Here is a 23,893-nt window from a genome sequence, read left to right on the forward strand (position 1 = left end):
ATGTATGAAATGTTTGAATAGGAACTTCACAAAGTAGATGTGTAAAGGGCTAACAAGGTCGTGCAGATGGTCGGCATCTTTAGCCATTAGTCACAGCGAGATATTATTTCCCATAATAAAAAAGACTGACTTTATGAAGCTTTTGTTAAGATGTGTAGAAATGGGAAATCTCATCCATTCCTGTTGGGAATGCAAAGATGACACAATGGTTTTGGAAAACAATTTGGCAGTTCCTCAGAAAATTAAATATAGAATCACCATACGGTGCAGCAATTCCACTCCTGGTGCACAGCCAAGAGACCTGGAAATGTGCATCACACAGCCCTTTGCACTGGAATGTGCATAGCACTTATAATAACCAAAAGGTACGAAAACCCAGTGTCCATGGCTGGTGAGTGGATAAGCAAGAGGCGGGGTATCTGTCTATACAGTGAATAGTTTCAACCACAGAAAGGAACTAAAAAGCCACTTGTTACACAGGTTGAATTAGTCTCCCCATTAGTCTCTCTTTCCCCAGGACCAGAAATGGGGAAAGTGTTGCAATGTGCTGGGCTGACCCGCAGCCACACTCCCGCCTGCTCCGCCTGCATTCTGGAGGCCCTGAGAGGCCACTGAGATGTGTGGGATGACTCGCATTTCTGTAGCAGAAAGCATGCCCTGCATCTCTCCCCGAGGGGAGGTGCTCAAGGGCCAGGAAACCCAGGAGTCTGAGCAACACCACAAGAGCTGGTCAGGCAAGTTGTGGAAAGGATCGGAGGAGGAGGTGTCTCAGAACTGTTGTTTTAGATGTTTCTGTTTCTCCATGGCAGGCGCCCTCTCTACCCCAGAATTTAGCAGAAGCAACTTCTCCAAAAAGCTCGTGTGAAAACATGTGTCTAGTGTGCTGTTATGGGGCCCCCAGGGGGGCTGGAGACCAGCAAGGCGTGGGCCCCTGTGAGAATCCACACAGGCTGACAGGAGGGAGCGGGCAGAGTGGCCATGGAGTTAAAGCAGACCAGACACGGTCGCAGAGATGTAAGCTTTCCAAAAAACTCCTGGAAATCTGAGGGAGAGTAGAGCATCAAAACATTCTACTTGGTGAATCAATGGGTAAAGAAAATGTGGTATTTATACACAATGGAGTATCACTTGGTCATAAACAAGGAAAAACTTGAGGTGTTTGTAAGTAAACAGACCATAATGGTTAGCTGAAATAAATCAGACATACAAGCTTTCTGTCACATGGTTTCTCTTATACGATAAATCCAGGATATAAATAAAGAACAAAATAAAAGAGGTAATGGAAAGTAGAGAGATCTTTTCAACTGGGAAGAGGAACAAGTGTTGGAGAAGGGAGGGACAGGAGGGGAAGGGGACGAAAGGAGAACTAAGATATGTTGTGCCCCCCCCCCCCCCCCGCCGTGATAGATGTAATCACTATGTACTGGAAACACATGCTAATAAACAATTTAGAAATCCTCACCATGAAAAAAATCTTCGTCTTAACAGACACTGATAGCTTATTTTGTTTTCAGAGGTCTGTGGAGGAATATGGAAGGCATGTGCTGCGTTTTTTGTTTGTTTTCTGAGACAGGGTCTCGCTACAAAGTTCAGGCTGGTCTTGGACTCACTGTGAGGCCCAGGCTGGTCTTGAACTCCTCACTGTGAGGCCCAGGCTGGTCTTGAACTCCTCACTGTGAGGGCCAGGCTGGCCTCACACTTGCAGCAATCCTCTTGCCTCAGCTTCCACACCTGGCGGGAAGGTATATTTTGAAAGACTCAGACATATTTCTTCCTTTGGCCAGGTTAATGCTACAAACCTGACACAAGAAAACTTTTAGAAAAGAGAATTATCGTGTGTATGTTTAAAGCTTCTCCATGTAACATTATCTTCAGTCTTGTAAGGAGGTTAGACAGTTCAGGCCAAATCCAAGTCATGTTTTCGGGGTTTCTGCAGGTTGATTTACAAATTGACCTCACTTGTACTTATCCTAACCTGCTCTGCAAGTATGATCACCTTTACTTGGCTAGTGCATTTCCCTGGTCGTTCTAGATTTCCAAAGCCTGTGCTCCTATTGCTGGCTGTCAGTTTGTCACACCTGGGATCCGGTTTCCTCCCTCCGTCAGGGTCCGGTTAGTGGCACTGGACTCATTCTCGGCTCAAAGCCAGGATCAGGCAATTGCAGACTCCCTGGGGCGGGCGGGAGCCCTGGAGTGGGCAGAGGCCACTGCGAGCCAGGCCTGCGAATGTTCTGTCAGCCCAGCCACCTTGTCAGCCTAGCCACCTTGTCGGCCTTCACCCCCTGGTGCCTCTCAGCTACCAGCATGCAGAGCCGGGACAGGGAGCCTGGGGAGATGTGGTCGGTGTTCGCTGCCCGGCTCCGGTGTCCTGAAGGCCGCAGAGCGACAGCCCCGGGACAGCCCAGCAGCTGCATAGCGGGTGCAGTTCCCAGTGGGGTGTGCGATCCCAGTGGGCTGTGCCACCCCAGGGCTGCTGGGCCTCAGTCCACGGCACCGTCTGCCCTCAGAACTCCCTACCTCGGCGTTCGCCAGCTCTGCTAGGGCCTCCTGCCGATTCCTCGAGCTGTTACACGCGTCTGTCTCGTGCCTCTCACAGTGTTTTGAATATATTTAAATGTGGGTGGGGGAGGGAATGAAAACGCGAGGCGCTGGCATACAGCAACGAGGGCTCAGGCCCCGAAAGCGGGGTAGAAAAGAGGTTGCTTGAAGGTCTCAGCTTTAAGTACCGTGTTTTGGTCTCCTGAGTTCAGGGCTTCTCTGAGTTAATTTTTCGCCCTTGCCCTATGTGGTGGCTGCTCTGTCATCCCAAAAATATGGACTTTCAAGGAGGCCCTGATTTCATGTTGAGCCCGGCCGGCTTCCCCTGGGAGCCTGTATATCCCGGTTCCGAATCCCAGAGAAGAAATTGGTCAGCTTCACCAGTACCCCGAGCGGACCCTGAACTTCCATTGCTGACTCAGTTGTTTCTGCCCTGTCTTCTCCACCAACTTTGGTGAGTGTTTCTCATCTGCTGAGGTCTATTCCTTTTTTCCTTATGCTTTATCTCCTTTTAATTTTCCCTTTTTTCCTCACAGTTTGGGACTTAAGAAAATAAGAAGACATAGAAATACATGAAATTCTGGGTGTGGTGCACACCTGTAATACCAGAATTTGGGAGGCTGAGGCAGGAGGATCTCTGAGAGTTCAAGGCCAATCTGGACTACACAGTGAGACCTTGTCTCAAAAAACAAAAGACAAAAAACCAACAAAAGAAATATGCTGAATTCACGTGTGCTGCCTGGGGGTCTGTACCTTTCCCCCTTGACCCGTATCCCCATATCGTCTCCATGATTTATTTGACTTTCCCTAAATAATGCATCAGAAAGATTAAATAATGTGTCCATTATGTAAGTAATGCAATCCTAATGTGTCCAGCTCAGATAGAAAGTGGCAGCGTCAGGACTATGAGCGAGGTCCGAGAACTTCCCCGTAGCATCGGCTGCTGGTGAGTGGCTCTTGGGCCTGCTGCAGAGCCCAACATGAGTGGGTGGTGGGGCGGGGGCTTCCCCAGACCCTGCTTTGCTGCCCGAGGTGCCGGCCTGAGTCTGTGCCTCCACCCGGGCTCTTACCTCACAGCTGTGTTCAGTTTGCAAGGATTCTAGTTTTCAGACATTTCTTATCTCAAGAAAGGGCAAAACTAGGAAGACCAGGGAGGGTCAGGGCTTGAAATTGAAAGGGACAAACAATGCTTGGTGCTTAGTGTCCAAGAAGAGCAGCAGGAAACACGCACGGTCCACAGCTGCATCACGGAATCCCAAAGGCGTTCCAAAAAATAACCAAAAAACAAAAAGCCCAGAAAACAAAATCTGCACATGCCCAGCCTGGGAGTATGACTTGCATGGGGAAGTTGGAAAGAGAACCAGTTTAGTCTCCAAAGGTGGAGTGTGGGAGAGGAACACGAAAAGGTGCAGTCAAAGCAATGGAGAGCATGGAGTAAATTGTTAACGGAAGCAAGGCTGACCTCTGAGAGGGAAGATAGAAATCGAGATCTGAACACTGGCAGGCTTTCTGAGAAGACATTTACAACCCATTCTTTAAACCTTCTCAGTGTTCTCACATCTTAATAAAACCACAGTGGTGAGGTCAGCTTGGCTGCTATATAGGCAGGACTGATGTTTAGTTAGTGCATGTAATTTGTAGAATAAGTAGGGGGAGCGTGGACTCCAGTATAATCCAGTAAGTAGGGAGATTGTCAAGAGAGCATTGTGCTGGGTGTGTGGGGGTGAGTCTGGTGGCATAGGAAGACACTGCCTCAGAGAGAGGGGAGAGAGAGAGAGAGAGAGAGAGAGAGAGAGACAGAGACAGAGAGACAGAGACAGAATATATATATAGAGAGAGGGAAATTACTGTGCTTATATATGTGTAATATTGTATTTTAAACCATTTAATTCCTCTACTTTATTGAATGTATACAAATAGTTCCATGTCATGCAGTTACTAGCCATGTCCAGTTGGACTGCAAACTTTAGCTCACAACTGACAGCTATTATTATTATTACTATTTTTGGTACTGGGGATCGAACTCAGGACCTTGCACTTTTGAGGAAGGCACAGTGCCACTGAGCTAAATCCCCGGGCCCTGACAGCTATTATTGTTTATACATTTATGCAGGCATGATAAGCATGTAGTAAAGCAATTATATTTTAATAGTGAAACTTAGTAGGTTCCACAGACGGGACACTCCAGGGTCATGAATCCCGGGCCAAGGCACTGAAAGCCCCTCATGTTGCCCAAATGCTGCTTGTGTTGCAAGCCTGCCACTGTCCCCACCAGAAAAACCGCAGTCCAGCTTCTCTGCACCATCTAATCATGGTTCGTGGCACTGGTTTTTATGCTTTATTTTAATAGAATTGTACTTTATACATGGTTTTCCTGTTTGGCTTCTGTTATTGTTTATGAGACTCATGCACATTGTAGGTACAGCAGTCCTCTCTCTCTCTCTGTATTTCACATTGAGGATATATTGTGCTTAATCTATTCCATTGATGGACTATACACATATCAGTTTTTAAAGAGAGAACTTAGTGTAATGAATTGGTTGAGTAGATGTCAGAGGACCAGAAGGTGAAGAGGACTTGAAGACCCTAGAGAGAGAACCACAGGAAGCACCTGCAGGCTGTGGGCAAAGGGAAGAGACTGAGGCCCTCAGAACCCAGCAGCGTGGAGGGTCTGCCAGCCCAGGGCCTCGCAGCAGGGTGTCCGAGGGGTCTGCACGCCGCTCCCGTGTCTGAGGAGCTGGTTCTGAGAGTGGGCAATCAACTGGAACCAGAACTGATCGGCAGTGCTGGAGGGAAGGGCCGCTAGGCTGGGGTTGATAGGAACAAGGAGAGAACAGGAAGGAAGCTACTTTGCCGTCCCCCTGGAGTCCTCCGGTCTCTCTTTAGCACCCATGGGTAGGACCTAACATACATTTATCTGGCCAGGTGGAAAAATGGACTGCAGAAACCCAGCCCCAGCATTAAAAAGCAGAGTACGGGAAGGTAGTTTTGGAGCTGAGAAAAAACTGGAAAACCAGCATGTGTCATTTCTAAGCTTCAATTACCAATAGCGCTGCAATGAATAATTTTGCCCATGCCCTTTGCTAAGCATACATTTATATTTCTATTGGGTTCATACCTAGGGGTGGACCTGCCGAGTCATACTATTCATCTAGTCAGTGCGGTAGGCATTTCTAGGCAATTTGCAAAGCTGTACCACTCTACTCCCATCAGCAGTGTGTGAGAATCCCCACTGCTCACACCCAGCGTCACACTCTAGGAACACACAGCGTGTATAACCCTAGAACATCACTGTGCTCTGCTCTCATCCCTGTAGGTCTGAGACCTAACAGATTGTTACCAATGTATCGTGCAGGGGAGTCTTCGTGTCTTTCCCTAACCACAGCCGGCAGCCCCTCTTGGCTCCTCTGCCTGCTGACGTCCAGCTACCTGCCTGACTCTGGGAGTGTCTCTTCTATTTTTTTTAAACTATATTAAAGGCTTTATTTCATTTTTAATGGCTCCTAACCAACCCTCTGGCTGTCACTTCTTTTATTTATGATTTCTCCTGAGAAGTGTCTCTTCTATTGAAGAGACTACTCAGGGGAGACAGAGAGCTGTCTTGATACCATGTGAAGGGTCATCCTGTTTGAGATACATCAGCTTCTATCTGTACAATCCCTAGATGGGTTAGGCATAGGAAGTGAGTCGTTACCTTGCTGGTGAAGGATGGAGTGGTCGCTCAGGCTGCAGTCAGGGCTGCCTGACCACAGCAGAGATAAATAGGTGAGCAGCCCACCTGTGGGAGGACTGCACATGACACTCAGGCACTGGTCCAGTTCCAACAACGTGTCCCTGAGTCCCTGAAACCTGCCTCTCTCCAGCATCCATCTGTCCCAGCCCTGGGAGTTCTCCCTGCCCACTGCTGTGAGCTTGGATGCTCGGCTAGTTTTCTAAGTTTGGTAAAAAATTACCTTAAACATAGTGATTTAGATAACAGACACTTATTGCTTTGTAGTTCTAGAGGCTAGAAGTCTAAAAGCAAGTTGTTGGCAGGGTTGGTTCTTTTTTTGAAAAAAAATTATAGTCCATGTTTGCAGTATATAAAGATTACATTCACGGTGCAGAGTTGCTGCAGGCACACAACACGTCTTCGTCCTTTTTCCCTCCCCTTCCCTGCCTCTCCCTCCTCCCTCCCCCGCCTCTTGGTCCTCTTCCCACTGGTGAAAGATCGATCTCCCCTTTTCTTAGGATCTATCTTCTATTTCTCTCTTTAGTTTATTTATACTCTGGGTTCTCATGTAAGAGAAACCATGTGATAGTTAAACTCCTGTGTCTGATTACTTCACTTAACACTGTGGTCTCAAGGTGCATGCATTTTCCTACAAATGACTCAAGTTTATCCTTCTTTGTTGCAAAGTAGTGCTCCATGGTGTGCAAATACCATATGTCTTTATCTGTTCCTTTGTTGATGGACATGTAGGCTGCTTTCAAGATTTAGCTGTTCTGAATTGTGCTGCTGTAAATATGAGTGTGCATGGATACTGCAATATGATGTCTTTAACTCTTTGGGGGACATGCCTAGAAGGGGAATAGGTGGGCTGGATGGAATTTCTAGGATCAATTCTTTTTCAGGGCTGTGAGCAAAGGATTTGATTTTCTCTTTGGCTGGGAGATGGCTGTCTTTATGTTAAATGGCTTTCTGCCTCCATATTTCCTCTGTGTGTGTGCGTGTGTGTGTGCGTGTGTGTGTGTGTGTGTGTGGTGTCTTTCTCCAGATTTCCTCTTTTCATAATGATACCAGTCATCCTGGACTAGGGCCCATCCTAATGACTGCACCTTAAGTCGATTCCTTCAATAAAGAATTTATTTCCACACAAGGTTGCCTGTTGAGGCGCTGAGGGCTGGGGCCCCTTGTGAATTTGGAGAGGAGAGGATAATTCAACCCATAACAGATCCACAAGGGAAAACTAAAGAGCCAGGGAGAGTCTGTAATTCTAGGAATTATCTGGGCCAGTCAATATTTTGCAAAATTTCTGTGTACTTATTCTTGCTGTGTAAAACATTATGACAAAGCCAGGAGCATACAACAAACATGTGTCCTGCTCCTCCCAGTTCTGTGGACTGGGAACCTGGACAGAGCAATGGCTCACGTCTGCTGGTCATGGGGTCTTGGTTAGACCAGCTCAGTTAGAGGCTGAAGGGCTGCAGGGCCGGGGCCTCCCGAGGGATCTTCACTGCTGCTCTGCTGCTTGACATTTGTTGGCTGCAGTGTCGTCGGAGTGTCAAACTGAAGCCTCACCTTGTGGCCAGCGACTTCCGGGTAGTCAGCCTAACTGGGCTTGGGAAGTTAGTGCCTTGGCAAAACAGAGAAAGCTGTACTGCCCTTTCTTACTGGGCTCAGAAGTCACACAAAGTCACTTCTGCTCATCCTACTGGTTAAAAATTAATTGCACACACGCCTGGTCAAGGCCAGGCGACACAGGTAGAAGGCAAGTCGGAGGGGACAGAGGACATGTGCAGGCTCTGGGAGACTCTCCTGCTGGAGGGCCTGGGACTGCAGCTCCCTCTAAACAAGCAGGGTCCTCCTTCACCCCCGCTTCAGCCTGCGCTGTGTGGCATGTCTTCCACAGGCTGAGCTCTGGGGCACCAGGCAGCTTACTGCCCCCAGGTCCGCACCTGGGTCCCCTTTTCCATCCTCGGGGAAGTGCAGGTCCTGGGCAGGGCTGCGCACAGCCAGCTCCTTTGGTCCCAGCCCTGCCTTTCGGTCTCTCGGTCTTCAGAGGCTTAGGCCAGCCTTCGGGAGCTTCCTCCTCCCTCCCACACCCATCCCCTCGGGCACCCAGAAGCCTCCCCAGGCAGCTCTCCGCTGGCTTCCTGGCTTCCTGACACTGAGATGGAAAGGAATCAGACTCGAGAAGCCCAGCACCTTCCTTCAGATTTCGCCCGACTCTGCAGCCACAGATGAAGCCCCAGGATGAGTGAGCCCTATGTGGGTACCCCATACCCTCAGGTCAAGGTTAATAAGCAGAAACACTGTTTTGTAGGTCCTAGGAATGGTGGAGCAGGCGTGGCCAAGTTTAGAAGAGGGTTTTCAGGAGTTTCAAGATTGACCAGGTTGGATTTCAGAGAAGTTCGTGAAAAGAGCCTGGAGGGGGAAAGCAGGTCCTAACCTCCCTAAAAGACGCTTGTGTTCTCCTTGTTTCCAATCCCTTGCCTCATCCCTCGCCGATCCGCTGTTCAGTGGATGGCTGAGGGGCCATTCTGAAAGGAAAACTTATTTGTACAATTCTTCCATAATATTTCCTATGATTTATTTATTTACTCTGTGCCAGTGGGGATTGAATTCAGGGCTTTCCTCTTGAGCTACATCCCAGGCCTTTTTAAATTTTTGAGGCAGGTCTCACCAAGTTGCTAAATTGCCCAGGCTGGTTTCAAACTCATGATCCTCCTGCATCAGCCTCCCAGAATGCTGTGGTCATAGACCAGCTAGATCTTAGGCTTTATCCTTGAAAGGAGACACAGTGCCAGGCCTAGTGGTGCACACCTGTCATCCCAGCACTCTGGAAGGCTGAGGCAGGAGGATTTAAGTTCAAGGCCAGTCTGGGCAACTTAGTAACTTAGCAAAAGCCTTTCTCAAAATAAAGCACAAAAAGGGATGGAGCTATAGCTCAGTGTGAAGCCTTGGGTGACCCAAATCTTTAGATTGATGTAGAAGGCTCTTCAAGGTCTGGCCCTTGGCTGTCTCAGAAGCCCGTTCTCACCAGGACAGAGAACAGGGAAGGAGGGTTGCATGAGCAGCAGCTGCCCATGTCCCTCTGGCCACTCAGGCCAGATTTGCCTGGTGCTTGGACAGGAAAGAAAGCAACACAAAATCGGGCAGAGCTTGGAGTTTTAAAAATCACAATAGACCAGACACTAGTAACGCGAAGTGACTGCCAACCTAGATCATCTGCTCAGGATGTTGAAATACAGGGAAAGACATTTTTATGGAGCAAGGATAAAGAAGGAAAAACACCCCAGGAGCTTTGTGTACCTCTGGTTCAAAGAGGTGGCCACTATTTAACAGGGATGGAACTCGGTGGAGCCTTGGGGCAGTGCATGGAAAATGACGGGGGGAGACTAGGAAGATGCTGACTTGTATACTTTTGCTGGGAACTGAAATTTAAATTTCCGTTGTAAATTATGGAGCAATATGTTTTCTTATTTTTTTGGTACCAGGGATTGAACTCAGGACCTTGCGCTTGCCAGGCAGGTGGCAGAACCACTGAGCTAAATCCCTGGCCCCAGAGCAATATGTTTTCTAAAGTAGATATGCTATGCTGGATTTTAAAGATAATTTTCTTACTGGCAGTGCTGGGGATGAAACTCAGGGCCTTCACTCAGAGCTACAGTCCTTTGTAAAAGCAGATTGAGACAGCTCTCACTGAGTTGCTAGGCTGTTGACTTTGACTTCTTGTTCGATGCCATTAAGTCTCTACAATTCAAAAACAGAAGTTCACCTTTTAAGTTTCCTTTTGTTGGGCTTAGCGCAGAGTCCTGGAATTGGAGGCGTTTGCCACCATGCCTGGCTAAAAGGGAATTTAAACGCAGAAGTATGACATCAGGTTCATCTTACCCAGCTCTCCCGTCGCTCTCTAAGTGCCACCACAGTGGGCTTTCCCAGCCTCCTAGTGCGGCAAGCGCTTTGCCGTCCAAGCGCCTGGCCGGTGAGCCCCCAGCTGACCTGCGATCCTGGGGTCCTCACATTGCATGCCTCATCTGGGCGCGGCCACCGTTGGTCTCTCAGCAGGTTGGGTGCCTTCTTATTACAATTGCATATGTCCCCTTTATTTTTCTTTTTGCTTCTTGCTCATTGTACTTTGTAACTATATATTTTGCTTGTGTATTTAATGAGTATATTAGAATCATGTTCATTGACTTGGGCTTTCCTCAGGTCTGATTCCTCCCCGGAGCGGTTAGCTCCAGGAGCGCAAGACACATGTATTTATTCATCACCAACAGCAGCGTCTGCTAACGCCTCCCACAGGCGGCATCCAGCGAATGCCTTCTGAGTCGGTGGATAAACCAAAATGTTTGTTTGATTATGCAAGAATACTCACAGTGTTTCTGAAGATTCTTTTACAATTTTTTACTTATGGCTGATGTTGCCACGCTAGTAAGACTGAGAGGGAGAATGAACAGTTTAGAGGATGAACATACAGGAAAGGGTGGTCTAGGTGGTGTGCAGCATATATTAAGGGATAAAAGCAGAGGCTTGAAATAAGGGATTTAATAAGATTCTCCAAGTGGTCCTGGTGAATATGAGCTGGATACTGACTGTAGAATAGGCCTTGCTCCTGCTCCGATGTTTGGTCTGGGAGCATCTTGAACGGACACATGTAAAATGCATCATCCTCACTTAATAAACAGAGCGATGCAATTGTCAGAACAGGTATCTTTTCATTTATCTGATGTAGGATAGAATACATGTAGCACTAAAATGATGGAGAACTTAAATCTATTCTTCACAAGGTTTTTGAGTCAAATATTGACTAAGAGTGCATTAGAAATACTAGTGGAGTAACACACTGAGGAATGAAAAGTGGTGTGTTAAAGGAAACGGGTCAATTTTAAACCAAGGGACCTTTGTGTCATAAAAGCCTGTAATGGAAATCAAGATGTTTTAGTAGTGAAAGAATGACACAAACCCTTGCTGTTTAGAACCAGATCTTTAAAATGTCAATTTACTCAGAGCCTGAAAAATGCCAGTTTACACAGGGAAGTTTTTTTTTAGACTTCTGAAAAGTAGGAATTGAGTAAAAATGTAGGACAGAATAAAAGTAGGCACCTATGCTGAGAGAGGAAGATTTGTTTATTTCTACCCGGAAGCTGAGCCAGTTCCCTGACGTCAAATCACAAGCAGATTTCACAGGAATCGGCTGTTGACTTTTATGTTTTGTTCAATGCCATGAGGCCTCTGTGAGTCAAAAACAGAGGTTTAACCTTCAAGCTGCCTCTTGCTGGGGCAGCGGGAAGGACCCTTGGCCCGAACTCTCTTCGGGTGGCCCTTGAGGCCCCTCCTGAGCCGGTGTCCTGGGGTGGCGAGGAGGTGGCTGGCACCTGACTGAGCTCTTGCTCTGCACCACTGCGAGGGGCTGAGACTCACGTGCGGGCCATCTCGTCCGGTCTTCATCAGGTATTTGCAATGTAGGCCTTATGGGCGGGCATCCTCTCCATTTCACAGATGGAGCACCTGAGGCTCAGAGAAGCCGAGTCCTGTGCCTCCAGCTGCTCGGCTAACACACGGCAGCGAGCAGAGCTGAGGAGTCCTGCCCTGCCGCCCTCTCGGCCCCCTTCAGGGCTCCGGTGCAAGCAGCGTGAGCCACGCGGTAGAAGGGGAAACAGGACCCCGACTGGACGTCCCCGGGGAAGCCAGAGCTGGGAGTGGTGCAGTGCGTGCAACGCTCCTGCTGCCCCTCCTCCCCGCAGGCCGCTCCCCGAGAGCTCCGCCCCTGCCCCATGCAGTTAGCAGGCTGTGCGTGGGCACCAGTGGTGGCCCGTTCCTCTGAGAGCACAGGAGCTGGTGGACAGCCTGCAGCTCCCTTCTCGAGTCTCTCGGGGACGCTGAACTAGACGCAGCCTCTCCGAGTTACGCGGAGTCGACCGTGGTACCTGCCTGTCTCCCCCAGGCTAGAGGGATGCAGGAGGCTCGGGCAGTCTTCCTCCACCGCCACCTCTGTGCCCCAAGTCTCGGAGGACGAATAACAATTTGTCTTGCAGTTTATATAAATCCCAGTTTGACTTTAGCTCATTATCACTACAGCTGGAAATCCACACAGCCGCTATTTCTATACTTTATTCCTTGTAGCTTCAAGGATTAGAAAAAGGCTTTGGTGCGGATCAAAAATATAAACGAACATCTCCCCACTACAGTCACATCAATCTTTACAAATCACGGATACTGACAGAAAATTAGAGGTAAATTTTTACAAAGCAAATCATGTCATTGAATGAAGGACTTTTTTGTTTTGACAGTGTAGAAAGTGGTGAATTATTTAATGTGAAAATCATCAAGGATAAATTAAATCTAAAACATTCCCCATCAAATGCTTGCACTCAAAGTCTAGGGAAGATATTGCAGGACACAGGTTCGACTGAGGCAATTTCTGCAGCAAAGGTGGCATTCACAGGCGCTGCCCATTAGGACACAGGCTCCTGCTCCTGCCTTGCCCAATGGCCCCCACACACCCAAAGCTGCTTTGTCTACCTTATGTCTCTTAGAGCAGCTCCTTCCTTGCTTCACCATCAAGCCCCACGAATTGCCAGCTTTCTGAACCTTGCATTTTGGATTCTGTTTAAAGTTGCTACTGTTGTACTACGTAGACTCTTACTTGAAACTTTAGAGCCCTCAAACATTTCAGCAGCATACTTCCTTTTTCAGATTAGATCTGGAGAAAATAATGGCAGCTTTCTTCTGCTCCTGTCTTTCCCCTCTTGACAAAAGCAGAAACCCACAACTCTCAGAATGAAATTATTCTTTCCCATAAATTCGTTCTACTTCCTTTACAACTGTACTCTCTCAGTACCCTCGGTACACACTCAATTCTGCTTCCCTTCGCGTAGGCTTCTGAGTGAAATTTCCCAGAGATAAATTGGCCCTCCAACCGTGACTTAGTCATGGCCCAGAGAATCAGGTAAGAAACATTTTCTTCTTTTTCCTTGATGACAAGCAACTCATAAAAATATTTTCCTGTGATATTTGAATACAATTTTAAAAGGACATGTGAAGCTTCAAAGGTATTTGAATTTTGGTACAGACAACTTGGGCTATATTCTCTCTCAAACTCGTACTGTTCTAGTTTTTCTCTTTTAAGTTTCATTTCTTATGTATCTTAAGATAGCCAGACTTACTTTTCTGTGGACTGATCCACTAGGCACAGTGAGCAGGGCCATGACACTTCAGGGGCCTCCAATACAGTCGAATTTTATTTTAAATCTCTATGGAAAAAGAATACAATAAAGACATTTATTTTTTAAATTTTTAAAATTTTTTTGGTACCTGGGATCGAACTCAGGACCTTGTGCTTCGAGGCAGGCATGGTGCCACTGAGCTAAATCCCCGGCCCAGGACATTTAATAATTAACCCAGCTTGGAGTATATATCAAAGCAGTCAGAAATCATAACTATAACCATATAACTATATATTTTTATGTTTAATGGAGGCAAGGGCTATCTAGAGCCCACAAAAGTTATATACACACTGAAAACAGCTAGCTGCTTTATAACAAATAACATTTCTTACCTGACAATCATATTGATATACTTCAGCGTTTTTATGTTTGTGGGTTTGAAACGGTGTGAACCATCTTGTATTTCTGGTTAGACTGTGCAATATATTGGTCACAAGTTAAAACTAGAGGACTGTGTAGATTTCTGAGTGATAGGAGTGTTGCACACTAAGACTCAGATATTACTCTGGTACCGTAATTTGGTTTTAGCCTTTTAAAAGATAAGCTTTTAAAAATTTACTGTAGTTGTGTTTATGTTTATCATTTTCAAAAACCATGGCGCCATCTACTGGCCCTTTAAAAAATAGCCTTGGATGCTTGGATTAGGGGGAATTAGCAGGTGAATTCCGCGTCCCGCATATTTACGTGGAGACAGCCCGTCTTGCTGTCTTCTTCATGATTCTGTGCCTCTTTCTCTACTTCGTCCCTTAGAAGCCAGTGTTTACTTCCTCAAGCAGCATCATCTGCTCTTGTAGTTCCTACTGAGCAATGACTTCCCTGAATTTTTTCCTGATTTGTTCCTTGATTTCCTTCCAACTGCTGATTGAACAGAATGCGTGTTCAACTCCAGGCAAACATCACAGCTACTAAGCCAGCGCCCGGCAGTGGCCTGAAGGTTCAGCCTGCTTCCGACCTCCTTCCTGTGGGACATTTCTCTGGCTACTTTGTCTTTATTTCTACAAACTGCCGTCCATGCCTCTCCCTGGCTGGTTTCTGCTTTTTGGGGGCCAGCACATTTACCTAGCTCTCACCTTCGTATGGAACTTCTTGACTATGCTCGAAGTCCAGATACCCAGGGCTCTTCTCAAGGGCCTGGATTCTGTGGGTCTGGAATCTGTACTTTAATTAGCACCCAGGAGATTTCTGGAGCAGCCACGGTGCTTGGGGAACCACCAGTGTACAGGGTGAGCCAGCCCCTCGGCTCTGTCCATGTAGTTTCATGTTTTGCTGCCTATACCCGCACTTTTCGATCTTCTTCTTTCTCTTCTTGCCCCTTTTGAGCTGCAAAGCTCCTTCCCTCTTTTAAGTTTCAGGCCAAATATCACCTCCCGTTGGGGATCTCTCCTACCCTCCTGCTTTCCCTTTGCATGGGGCACCACGAATCTTTCTCTTACACTAATGTCAACCAGAGCCACATCACAGTGTCAGATTTGCACCCTGAGCCCAGTCCCTTGTGGCCTCAGGAGCCTCAAAAGTGATTTTGCACACCTGGCCCACAGACCTCCTGCTTCAGAGTCCCCAAAGTCCAGGGCTTGGAACTGGAGCGCCCAGCCCAGGTCTCCAGGGTCTGGACCTCTGCCTGAGCCTAGTCGGTGAGGTTTGAGCCCACTGCTTTATCAGCTGTAGAATGGAAACGGCAGTGGAGTGGCCACCCCTCCCTGAGCCTCGAGCAGGGGCAGAACGCCTGCTGGGAGACCCAGGCTCTGGGTCAAAGCAGCAGGGCCGCGGGCTTGGTGTTAGGTGTCAGTCACACAGTCAATGGTAGAGAAACCACTCCTTCTGTTTTAAAGGCATGGTTCCACTATCAATTGGGCCTCGCGAGAGTTTACTTATTAAACCATTTTACTAATTAAGCCACCGGTCTCTTCCTTTCCGTTTCCTGGCTTTAGGAAATGTTGGAGCCCTAAGGTTAAGAGGATGATCTATATTGTTACCTTGCTGTGCTCATTTCTCTGGTTGCTTCATTTCCACCTCTTGAGGACAGGCTCTGTTTCTTATTCCTCTTTAGTCTTTTAAATTAAAGTATCCAGATGTTTCAGAAAAGAATAGTCTCATTTTTCACCTTGGGAGATTTCAGCAGGTAGATGGGATCCAATATCTTCTTACTGTTCTTTAGTAGACAATAATGGAGTCATTGTGGCTTTTCTATCCTGGGCCAGTTCCACACTGAACTCATTTTCCTATTGACTCACATAACAGTGCAAACAATATAACTCTGCCAGTTAAACATTAGGCACATATTTGAAGAAGATAACTCAGCAAAATGGAGACAATTTAATTGAAGTCTGCAGTAATGATTAAATACCTTGCGAAAGAAACACAAAGAACCAGCTCTAGCTCCTGCTCTGGAGAAATTTAACAAGCAGGTAGAGGGAAATGTGTCATCCACGACCTTCGTGTAAGCAGAGGTAAAAAGTATTTCCTGATATCCACTTTGAGCTCACTCTCACATTGGAGGCCCATGCAAGTGGCCTTCCTTCTCTAACTGTCCCCGGTCCCTTCCCAGCCCCTGCCCTCAAGTTCAGGTCTCCCCACCCTCTCAGCATGCTCATTACCACTCACCTGCACTAGTGCAGTCATTTCTAACTGAATTTTACCATCCAATCCATGCCAAGGACTGGCCAGATTACTTTTCTAAACATCGCTTTTCTTGTGGTTATCTACTAGAGGCGCTGCTTCAGTTTTACCCTGTTGCTTGTTATTGTGTTGTTTCTTGGACTCTGTGGACATGTGGTTGTTAAACTCTGGGTGCTCTCCACCTTCCAGTGTGATTCCAGCTCCCCCCTTGTGTGTGTCTGGGCTCCAAGTGTGTTGTCGCACAGTTGTGTTCCTGTCCATCCCGCAGGGCCCACTGCGCTGTCAGCACCCAGCCCCCCGACCTCCCACTGCCCGTCTGGAAAGCCCTCCACTTGGCCCTGGGAGAGGGGTGTCACCTGGAGCCCCCGGTCCTGCTGCCCGGGGCCTGTGCCTGCCTGACCCGCTGTGCTGTTGAGCCTCCTACCCCTGTGGAAACGACCTCCCACAGGGCCACCTCCTCTCTGCTAACGGTCTCGAGGTCAGAGGCCTGTTTTGTTTACCTTATGCCATAGTATACAGTAGTGATCAGCGACTGAGACTGTACCTGGTTTAAGCTGAGGGCTTCTCGGTGACGTTCACCCCCCCCCTGAACCTTCCTTCTCACACCCAGTGCTGACTCACTTCGCATCCTGTTGGTAATTCTGTGCAGCAGCTCTTTCCACTGAGAGTGACCAAAAATCCAGCTTTACCAGAATAACTCAAACAAGGGAGTCCGTTAGCATTAATCGGGAAGGCCACACTGTAGGCGTGAGCGGTTTCGGGAAGTCCCTGAGTGTCCATAGGACCCAGATTTTCTCTCTGCTGAGCCTCCTTCTGGCACCTCCTTCTGGTGCCTCCTAAACATACAGGCGTGTGGTAGGAAGCAAGGCCCCTCCTTTTCTCCCTGTCACACGTGAAAGTCTGGGGTTCCCGCTGCCCGGGCCACATGTCTGTACCAACAAGGTTCAGACACAAAACACCACCCTATTGGTGGTGAAAGGGAATTTGGAGGGCTGTTTTGGTGGCAGCAAGGAGGGCTGGATAGTGGGACGCAGGAGTGTGGTAGAGCAGCCACCGGGGCCGGGCAGATTGGCCCAGGTCTGTCCCGCAGCCGTTCCTTCCTGCTGAGGCTCTTGCGGGCGGTGCAGAAAGCAGAGGTCTGTGCTCCCGGATGGCTGGCTCTTGAGAGGATGCCTGGCGCCGTCACGGTGAATCTGCCCGGTAGTTTCTTCTCAGGTATAAGAAGCAGAAAATATCTCCACCTGCCCTTGGGGTAAATGAGGAAGGAGGACGACTGTCCTTAAAATGCAAGGGAAACACCAGGACTGAGGGAAGAGCCCGCCCCTGGTTGTAACACACGACCTTGGCCCATTGTCCACGGCCAGGAGGTGGACCTGCCGCTCCACCTGTGGAGTAAAAATTCAGGCCTCGCAGGTGCGCTTGCAGTCATGCACGGACGTGAAGGCCCAGAGAGGCGGAGCAACAGGAAGAGGAGGTGGTCGGCATCCGGCAGGGCCACGCCGCGCTCTCTGCACTGCTGTCCCCAGCGAGGCCTCCAGGAAAGGGGCAGGTAGTGCAGGGCTCTCACCTGGTCAGGAGAAACGTGGAGGGAGGCCGATTACTAATCACAGCTCCCGAGAATGCCTGGGGCCGACTCCCCTCCCACAGTGCTAGCAGAAGCGTAACTCAGTTTACCCGTCTTAGAAAGAAAGCATCACTGCTCCATATCAAAGGTAAAAGGCATGATTGACATATAGAGTGTTTGAGTAAAAGAATTTATTATAGTGAAAGACACATTGCCTCTAATCCCCTCCAAACGCTACCCTCACCTTGAACACACTTAGCCTGCCATTCTTGCCGCGTTCTGAAGCAGTTCTGAGGCCCTTTCACGAGCGTCCTTACGAGATCTGGTAAAGGACTCCAGCGGATGCTGCTGCCGAGGGCCGCCAGCGGGAGCGTCGCCGAGCGTCCTCACAGCCTGCTCGTCAGCATGGACAGCAGGGGACGCTGGCTCTTCCTGAGTCCAGACGACCTCGAGAGGCACTCACTTTGAGTCACTTCAGGACACTGAGGTGGCCAGGACAGCACAACTGGACACTCAGGAAGGAGAACTCCAGAGCTGCTTTAGAAAGTGGCGAGGACCATGGGATGAACGTGCTCATGGAGAGGGGAGGATTTGGAGGGGGTTAAGGGAAATGTGTCCTTGACTGTAATAAATTCTAAAAAGTGTAAACATTCAAATATTTCAATCACACCTCATTTAAATGTCTCGTTTAAACTGAGGCAGATTTCACTTCTGGAAGTTCGCCTCAAGGATGTGGAGAGACACCTTTTGTGGTTCCTCCCCTCCCAGCCCTCCCACGGCAGTGGGTGCAGGGGGAGAAGTGTGGACCAGAGGCGGCCCGGTCAGAGAGCACAGAGCTCAGGCGGTGGCGTGGTCGGCCATGCCGCATGGTTACTACCCAGAGATGCACAGAGGGTCTGGGCAGCTACAAACCAGGAAGGCTCTCCACAGGCCTCAGACAGACGGGAGATCACAGAGGCAGCAGGAGACCCCTGTCCCTGCCCACCCCTTACTGCTGAAGACAGCTCTCTCTGGGGACCGAGGGGCCCTCGGGACAGAGCCCTGGGGGAGGCGGACGGGGGAAGTGAGGGTCCCTGTGATGCTGATAAGCAGAGCAAGTCGGGTGTGACCACGGGAGCTTAGGCCTTCCCTACCGCCCCGAGCAGAGCAGCACACACGTGAGGAAAAGACGTGAGCTTAGGTCACAGGACGCATCTGGAAGCCAGCCCAGCTGTGTCGGTGACGTGACATCCGGCGGTGTCTTAGAAGCATTTGGAGACGCCTACCACGTATCGTTTAGTTGACTCACTGTAACTATGCATCGTAAATTCTCTCCCCACTTGCTCTTTGAGTACTGGGGAGTGAACCTAGGGCCTTCGCACTGAATCACATCCCCAGCCCCCCTTTAAAACATTTAAAAAACATTTAAAAACTTTGAAACAGGGTCTCAGTAAGCTGTCCAGGCTGGGCTTGGACTTGTGGTCCTCCTGCCTCAGCCTCCCAGCAGGCTTGGACTGCAGGTGTGCTCCAGCAAGCCCAGGGCTTCATTTCTACAATCCCGGCAGCTCGGCAGTGTGCAGATGGCTCCCTGTTCACTTCTGCGTAAGGGTTCCTGGTCTCCTCCTCATGGAGAGCAGGGGCCCAGGCCTTTTCCTTCCGGGCCTGCACCAGACCTTAGGCCTCCAGCGACAGCGGGAGGACAGAGTCAGTGGTGAAAGACTGGCACGCTATTATTAGGGGCCTAAAGCAGCGCACCTCACATCTCTCTGTGTGGCTGGGGGTGCTGTCTGGCCTTACGGTCAGGAGGGGAGGCTGAGGTGTGGGAGCTAGAGTCAGCATGTGGGAGGGGGCGATAATGGGCCTGGATACAAACTAGGTTTAAATCTCAGCCTCTCTAGCTGCACTTACCGAAAATGAACTGGGAGATCTTCAGTACTGTTTCAGGTGTGTGGCCGACCCAGGGAGAGGGGGAAAAGACCTGGCAAGGCCTCCTGAGGAGGGTTCCTCTTAGCTTGGAATTTTAGGACTGACAGGTGCTCACCAGGAAAGTGGGGTTTCGGGGGCATTTCTTTGGAAGGGGAGGCATGGCCAATCAGGGGAGCGAGAAAATCACGCTCAGGAAAGTAGTAAAAGGAGATAAAGGAAAGGCAGTAAACATAAATCAGCCAGATCTCCGATTCCCTGGGAAGTTTGCCTTTGAGTAGATGAATCATTTCCCTTCGGGATCACGGGAATAGCAAGCATCCAAGGAAGGAGGAAGCAGTCACAAATGAGGTCAAAGATCACCAAGAAGGAAACCTGCTCCTTTCTTGGAAAAGTTATGACAGCAGCTCTCAGGCATCCATAGTGGCGGGACCTAGCCCAGCAGAGTCATCGTGATATTTGTCAAGTAGCAAGGCCCTCAGGCTTTCTCTGGGATATAAAATGTGAACGGGATTATCCACACAGACAAGAAAGCAGGCTGGGGTGTGTTTGTTAGGTGGGCGGTGAAGGTGTTTTACAAGCAAAACACCCACAGCCTCTTCTTCATGAGCGAACACTCATCCTGTCTGGGCTGTAGGGTGTATACACATTTACCTCAGTTCAAGTCAAACTGGTGTCCATGGGTCACACTGTAAATCAGATCGATTCTTCCTTCCTCTAGCTCTTGACATGCCCACGGTTAATCAGCTCCTTCCCGCAGCAGAGAGTAACTTTCAGGCTTTTGAGAAACCGTGGAATAATGAGTAATCCACATGTGTGGGGAAAAAGAGAGATGAGAATAGAACACAATAAGAGTGTTGGACTCCAGTGAACATAATTCCCAGGGCAGTGTGCTGAGGAGGAGACCTCTTATCGCCCAAGCTGTGCTCTGTCCCCTTGCTGCCCACCAACACTCAAAGTGCAAAGAGCCTTGTGCTGTTTTATCTATTCAGCTAGACTTCATGTGAAATGCATTGGCCATCTCAGTAGAGTGAACTTTACCACTCAGCTTGTTCCTATGGAGGATGAAATATTTATAAAATAGATTTTGCCTTAATGAGCACTAGCTAAGAATCTGAATGTATTTTGAGCTATGTGAAACTGGGAAAAGTTTCTTAATCATCTGGCGATTTTGTGTAAAAGGGAAGAGTTTTAAGATCCCTTCCAGCTTCGTTTTGTTTAAATTTTTCCAAATGCAAATGAAAATTGTTTCACTTTTTCTACTTGTTTTCTTGGGGAATGTGATAGTATTTGTCTTGGTCACTTTCTCATTGCTGAGATGAAATACCCACCACCCAAAGTTAAAGGAGGAAAGGCGAACTTTAGCTCACAGCTTGTAGAGGTTTTTCAATCCATAGCTGGCTGGCTCCAAGGCAGGGCAGCGTGGCAGAGGCCCTGGCAAGGAGAAGCAGTCTGACAGGACAGGCAGAGCAGTGAGGCTTTGAGCCCATCCAGAATACTAGCCCATTGGACGGTGCCTCCCACGCCCAGGTGGGCCCTCCCGTTACCTGCCCAGACCTGCCCCACCCCAGTGAGCGGGCTAATCCAGTTATCACACAACCCACATTTGCACACCTCAGATGCCACCACGTCCAAAACCTCCACCTGTGAGTGCCTTTGGGGAACATCCAGGTGCAAGCTGTGGCAACCTTCTAACATTTGTAGTCAGGAATATCAGGGTTGTCCTCTCAATCGTGAAAGGGGTTATGTTTCTACAGTTAGGGGAACTTTGATACCTAGCTGGATTTTAAAGATTTAAAATGTGGCTAGCATTTACAACTCCATGCAATTTAAAAAAATTGTGGTGAAATGGACACCGCGTACACTGTCCCTTTGAACCACTTCCAAGTATACAGTGCAGCGACGAAAGCGACGGTCATTACGCTGACGTGGTTGCACACCATTACCGCCGTCCACCCGGTCCAGAGCCACCTCGTCCTCCCAGGCTGCAACTCTCACGACATGACTGCCGAACCCTACCTAAAACACCTAAAACACCCTCTCTCTCCCAGCCACTGGCAGCCTCCATTCTGTGACTATCTTCCTTGCCTGTCCTGAAAGTGGAATCAATGGCACTTGTCCTTTTGTGACTGAATTATTTCACTGGGCACAATGTCTTCAAGGTTCATCTACATTGTAGCATGTGTCAGAATTCCATTCCCGTTTAGGCTCAAAAATATTCCGTATTGTGCGCATGAAATATACCAGTGACACACACACACACTCTCTCTCACACACACACTCACACACACACACTTAACTTATTCATTCACCTGCTGATGAATGTTTAGGTTGCTTCCAGCCTTTGGCTATTGTGAATGTTGCTGCCATGGATGAGGATGCACAGATACTAGGGTGTATATCTGGAAATGGAATTGTTGACTCCTATGATAATTCTATGTTTACATTTTGAAGACACCATAATATTTGATATACATTTTAGCATCAGCTGAACTGAGTGAGTCCTACCTGCTTCTAATCTTCAAAAATAGCTCCTTCTTAGCATAGTTGAAGTCTTGGGTTGAAGTCTGTCTCTGTCAGTAGGTCAGGGGTGGGGTGTCACTGCACTGGGTTTGTTCCAGCACACTGAGCTTATTTTGAAGTAGGCTTCACCACAATTGACTTCTTAGACAAATCTATGCACACAGCACAATAACCAACCCCATCTCTGACTCGCCACGAAAAACATTAACAGCTCCTGTTTCTTTTCCCACGTCCTTAGCTGGGGATCTTCTTGTTTTATAGCCACTTACAGTCTCAGAACATTTTGCTGAGGTCCGTCTCCTTGTTTATAGTCAGCGTCACAGCAAAGGCCACCAGAAAACCCTAGCAAATGTCAGTCTCCTGAATACGAGACACAATTACCTATGTGGACTTGGAATATACTGTCTTTTTGCTTAGTGGTACTATGTTCAGAAAGCGTAAATGAGCACTTTGGCTGAAGTGCAGCTACGCATGCTCAGCTGGATGTGTCCTTCAGGCTCTCTGCATCAGTGGTCAGTTTAGAGCACCTCTGCACATGGTGGGCCTTCAGAACTGGCAACGAGACAAAGCCTAGCTCAGGAATTGCCTTAAACTTCTTCGTTGGAGCTATTGTGAGATCAGCGAAGCCTGCCACTTAGTATTTATAAGAGCAGAGCAACAAATAAATAAATAGAAGAAGGAAAGAGACAGTTTCTTTGATAGGAATTTCCTTTTGGCAAACTCTACTAAGATCTTCTAAAAGTTATTTCTTTCATCCTTTATTTTAGGCAGCGCCAAGCAGTTTGACAAAAGATACATTATACGAATAGAAGAGTACTAGAAGTGACAAATTTTTGAATTTTGGTGGAAAAAGCCATAGTCATATTTTTTTGGAGGAAAACAAATGGAAAATCCATGAAAAATCGATTATTAATGGATTGTCAAGATTCCCCATTAGGAATGGGCATTCTCTTGCCATTTTTTACACCACATTCATCATCTTTTCATCAGAGAAGGAAATGGTATCTGAGTCCTGGTTTCAGTGTGTAACTGGAGCTGGGATGGCTTATGCTTCCTTGCGGTAAACAGTGGCACACTAAAGCAGCAAGTGCAGGTGCGGTGGCCTAGTGGGTGTATAACCCACCACAGACCTGAAACAGCCAGCGGGCCAGATTAGCATCTGTTCTCAGTACATGACAAGACTTCCAAAGTATTGGTTGATGTAGAAAGCAGATTTCTCAATGATTCCTTCTGAAATAACCCTTACTTGCTTTAGCGGATAATAATCTGAAATTGTAAATAATTCCACCAGAAAAAAGAGCCTGCAAGAAATTCAGTTTTATAGCTGAGCAGGGGCAGAAAGAGTGGAAATTGGCTTTCCATTTCTTAGGCCAATGTCTTTTTCTCTCTATGCATATGCATTGTCTCTTCATGTCAGTATCACTTATGTGAAGAATATTGGCTGTTTTATTTTTCCAAAAGGCTCATTTTCCCTCTTGATGTGTCTTACTCTATTCCCTGCCACCATAACAAAATGCCTTAGATTGAGGTTTATAAATAAACTATGATAAAATAGCTTATCTATTTATTGTCAGTTTTTTATTGGTACATGTTACAGTGCATAATGATCACACCCCTGTGGGGAGTTGGTCCATGCAACACAACACATCTTAATCCTTTTTCATCTGCGGCCATTCACCTACCCGATCCTCCCTCCATATCTTGGTCAGTTTCCCCTTGGAAATGATCCATCTCTCTGCTTTCTATTATCTACATTTTATCTTGCTTTTTACTTAGATTTTTGGCTTCTCATATAAGAGAAACCATGGAATTTTTAAG

At 48.0% G+C, this 23,893-nt stretch overlaps 1 long non-coding RNA gene across 1 annotated transcript in view; it reads right to left on the reverse strand.

Moving 5' to 3' along the window:
- The window catches only part of LOC147821893 (uncharacterized), a 35,089-nt gene extending 19,073 nt beyond the window's left edge, over window positions 1–16,016 (reverse strand). Inside the window, exons 1-2 of the long non-coding RNA XR_015446465.1 lie at window positions 15,444–16,016; window positions 13,411–13,497 (exon numbers count right to left, since the gene is read on the reverse strand). This is a non-coding gene — a long non-coding RNA (uncharacterized LOC147821893). The remainder of the gene's footprint in view (window positions 1–13,410; window positions 13,498–15,443) is intronic.
- Between the last annotated feature and the right edge of the window lie 7,877 nt (window positions 16,017–23,893).

This window comes from Heterocephalus glaber, unplaced genomic scaffold, assembly GCF_053883595.1.
Source record: "Heterocephalus glaber isolate CG9 unplaced genomic scaffold, H.glaber_assembly_v1.0 deba00001688, whole genome shotgun sequence".
Lineage (NCBI taxonomy): Eukaryota > Metazoa > Chordata > Mammalia > Rodentia > Bathyergidae > Heterocephalus > Heterocephalus glaber.